The following is a 4755-nucleotide window of genomic DNA, read 5'->3' as shown; positions in this document are numbered from 1 at the left end:
TTACAAAATGTAAGGAGACAGCTTTCAGTCTCAGACTCATTTTGAGATTCCTGGAGGCAGGATTGCCATTTGGGGTTGAGGTCGAGGTAAGAGCCAGTAGCTGGCTGCTTTGCTTTTCCGGTCTTCAGGCTGAACCCCAATTTACCTCTCTGAGTTTTTATTAGTCGTCCATTATGTGATGCTCTCTTCTAGCTTCTGTGGGCACCAGAAACACACGTGGTACATATACATACATATAGCATATAGTATACACACACAAACACACGTGTGTGCGCGCACACACACACGTATTCATGCTTAAAATCAAAATAAATTCATCTTTGGAAAAACCAGAAAATAATGAGATATTTATGTATATAGAAAGGGATGGAGCAGGAACTGTACACAGGAGCTTAGGGATGGCTTCTCAGGTGGTTTGAGCAGAACTTTGGGAAGTGAGGGTCGTTTCCCAGCATCCTATCCAACGAAGACTGTAAGAGAAAATCTCCTATGTGGGAGCAAAATTCTATATTCAGTGTCGCTTGCATAGTTTGAAGATGAGTGAGTGGCAAGACATGAAAAGAAATGGAACCCATTTTCATAATTCCTGTAGATGAGGATAAATGAAAATAATGTTAAATATGCAGAAACTCGATTTTGAGCTAGAGTAGTCCTCCGAGATCATTTGGCCCAATATATATTCTTATACAAGAAAAGTGGCTTAACGAGGCTGGAGCAGTCATGAGATGGACAGCAGAAGACCTGATCCTTGAACCCCTGTCATGGAGTTCTAAGTTGAACCACTTTCTACTATATTATACTTCACTATGCTATGCTATGCTATGCTATGCTATGCTATGCTATGCTATGCTATGCTATGCTATGCTATGCTATACTATACTGTTTTTCTTTCTTCCTTTCCTTTTTGTTTTTTCAAGACAGGGTTTCTCTGTGTAGTTTTGGCTCTCCTATAACTTGCTCTGTAGACCAGACTGGCCTCAAACTCATAGAGACCCACCTGCCTCTGCTTCCTGAGTATGGGATTAAAGGTATGCACCACCACTACCTAGTCTCTTATCTTTTCTTCTCCTCTTCTCCTCCTCACCCTCATCTTCATCCTCGTCCTCCTCCTCTCCCTCCTCCTCATCCTCCTTGTACTCTTCCTCCTCCTCTTCTGCTTCTTCTAGGCAGGGTCTCTTCATGGATGTCCTGGAACTTCTTTTACAGATCAGGCTGGCCTTAAACTCACAGAGATCAGCTTGCTTCTCTGACTCCTGGGAGTAAATGTGTGCTCCATCATGCCCAGCTACTTTACTACTTTTCTAAGAAAAAAGCTCATAGTGTCCCACAACAGAAGAGGGCAAGCTGCACTGAGACAATATTCTTCAATTAAAATGACCTACATTGAACACCGTAACAAGTCTTCTTCTGTCTCGCCAGCTAGCTCTCAAATTATGACACGGAGACATCTTATTAATTATGAAAGCTTGATCTATAGCTTAGGCTGGCTACCAACTAGCCCTTATAACTTTACATTTATATTAATGTACATTCTATCACATGGTGTCAGAACTCTCTTATATCTTGCACCTTCTGTTTCTTCTCTGTGTCTCCTGGCATCTTCCATGCACCTAGATTTTTCCTCCTCTTTCTTTCTCTCCCCAGAGGTCACACCTCCTGCCCAGCTATTAACCACTCAGCTTTTTTTCCCACCAACCACAGCAATACACCCCAAACACTATACAGCTGTCCCACAAAGAACACCAAAAACTCTGCTCTAATAATAAAAAGGATGCTAAGCATTTACTATCTAACCATTCTGCTAGTCTGTTTATCTTTTCCACTGTGGGCTCCTAGTCATAAGCATGGACAATAGATACAGAACCTTATCAAGAAAACTATGTTAGTAACAGACTCAGAAGGGAACTCAACAACCAAATCTAAAAAAAAAGACAAAATTCCAGATGATTTTCAAACTCTCTAGTGTGGGAAGTCCTTTCTATATGTATTGCTTTTATTGTATAGTGAATAAAGAAGCTTCTTTGGACTGTGATAGAGCAAACTAGAGCTAGGCAGGAAAACTAAACTGAATGCTGGGAGAAAGTAGGCAGAGTCAGTGAGTTGCCATATAGCCCCTGCCAGAGACAAACATGGGATAGAACTTTACCTGGTAATCCACAGCCACGTGGCGATACACAGATTAATAGAAATGGGTTAATTTAGGATATAAGAGCTAGATAGCAATATGCTTAAGTGATTGGACAAGCAGTGTTTTAATTAATACAGTTTTATGTAATTATTTCTGCTCTGAGTGGCTGGGAAGCAAATGAGCATGCCTCCGACAACAGACCTCAATAGCAGCAACTCTCAAAGGATGCATCCATCTTGATGTGTTTCTGTTGGAGGCTTGAATTTCTGGTAAGAAACTTTGTTTATCCTAGCCTTCATAAGTGGCCTACCCTTGAGATCACAGAGTGGAGTTCTATGATTGACGCTCTTCTTACATCATCTAGAGTAACAGAAGAGTTTAACCTTCACAAAAATGAGATCTTAAATGACCAAAACCCAAACTGCCCCACTATAATAGATATTTTATTCAGTCCTTAGAACACAGTGTGACAGTTTGTATTATCTACACTTTACTCAGGAAGAAACTGAGGGTCAGAGAGGTTAATTACATTCCCAAGTTCACAGAACTAAAAATCGACACTCACAGGTCTAATGGTTTCTCTGGACTCAGACCTGAGGCTCTTTTTTATGAGTGTTTTCTCTCTCTCTCTCTCTCTCTCTCTCTCTCTCTCTCTCTCTCTCTCTCTCTCTCTTTCTGTGTGTGTGTGTGTTCTTGACCCTGCTGCTGGCTTAGGGCAAATTTTACAATAGGCTCATATGCGGTGGAAGAGTCCTGCCTGACTAAAGTGTGGGTTTGAAAATTGAATGCACAACCGCTACTGCACTATATCCATCCCACGGGCAGAGCATGTTTAACCCCATAGTCTTTGGTCCTTTCTACGTCATGCAGCAACTTTCTGATTGTGAACGTTTTTAATACATTTGAAAGATTTATTTCATTCTTATTTTTAGCTATGTGTATGTGTATGAGTCTATGAGTGCATATGTAAACGTGAATACCAGGGCCCTCTAACAAGAGACATCAGATATAGAATTTTAGGTGTTTGTGAGCCACCCAATGTGGGTGTTAGGGATTGCGTTTGAGTCCTCTGCAAGAGAAGGGCACACTCTTAACCTCTGAAACAGCTGCAATAAATACTGGACACAATTTACAAAGAAAAATGTCACTTTGGGCTCTAGTTGTAGAGGTCTGTATCAGCTCTGTGATGAGCTGCATTGCTTTGAGCCTGTAGCACGTAACAGCGCGTGTATGTCACACTGCAAGTGCTTACCTTCAGCCTGGAAATGAGAAAAGAGAGGAAGAAGAAAGGACGGAGGACCCATTACCCACTAAGGACATGAACTCACTGCAGTGACCTAAAGACCTCCCTCTAGGCTCTACCTCTGGAAGGCCCTATCACTTCCTAATAGCCCCAAGCAGGGACCAGGTCTCCAACTCATGGGTCTTTGTAGCTGTAAGAAATAGCACAGACTGAGTGAGTTAAGCTTTAGGGTTTATTTTTCATAGCTTGAGCATTCAAGATCAAAGTATAAGGGAATTTTATTTCTGGGAAAAGCTCCCTTTCTGACTGGCAAGTAACTACTGCTGACACCACCTCTTGTTCTTTCCTCTCCTTCCTCTTTCTCCTTTATTAAGATTTATTCATGGGGCTGTGGAAATGACTCAGCAGTTAAGATCACTGACTGCTCTTCCAGAGGGCCCATGTTTGATTCCCAGTACCCACCTGGCTGCTCACAGCTATCTATGACACTAGTTCTAGGAGATCTATGCCTTCTTTTGGGCTCTGTGAGCACTAGGTATGCCTGTGGTGCAAACCCTCATACACATAAACAATATTTACTTGTTTTTGTTTTATATGTGTGAGTATTTGCCTGCATGATGTGTATATATGTACCACATATGTACCTGGTGCCTGCAGAAGCCAGTAGAGAGCATCCGACTCCCTGAAATAAGAGACACAGACAGCAGTGAGCCACCATGTGAGTACTAGAACCAAGCCTTCTTCCTCTGCAAGACCAGAAAATGTTCTTATCGACTGAGCCATCTCTTTAGCACAAATAGCCAACGTGTCACTGTGTCCTCACAAGGCAGAGAAAGCCTGAGTTTTCATCATCTTACAAAAGCTCCAGTTCTTCTGTAGAGCTCCCCTGCCCCACCCTCAGTCAGAACCTCCTCCAAATCTGAGCTCTTCTTAAAGCTCTGCATTCAAATACCTCAGCGGTCAGAATTTGCACATATCACTTCACAGGCAATAGAAACATCCTTCTCTAACACTACCTACCACTTCGACAGAAGGTGAAGCATTTGAGAGATACAAAATTCAGTGCTTTTATATTTATATTTTATATTTATATTTTGTATATTTATATACAGGGTGATTGTTAACAACTCCAAAAGGGCAAAAATAAAAAGAGAGTAGGCTGGGGAAAATATAGGTCTGCCCACATTTTGGCAAGAATTTTGCTTGCTGCTTTCTAAGTGGTGATAATTGCTGTTTAGAATTAATTTGATTTAATAGATAAGAGAATTTCATCTAGCCAAAGAATCTTTTCCTATTAAAAGTTTCCAGCTCTGGGCTGGAGAGATGGCTCAGTGGTTAAGAGCATTGCCTGCTCTTCCAAAGGTCCTGAGTTCAATTCCCAGCA

This window comes from Microtus ochrogaster, linkage group LG10 (genome assembly GCF_000317375.1).
Source record: "Microtus ochrogaster isolate Prairie Vole_2 linkage group LG10, MicOch1.0, whole genome shotgun sequence".
Taxonomy (NCBI): domain Eukaryota; kingdom Metazoa; phylum Chordata; class Mammalia; order Rodentia; family Cricetidae; genus Microtus; species Microtus ochrogaster.
Note: the sequence above shows the minus strand (reverse complement) of the source record.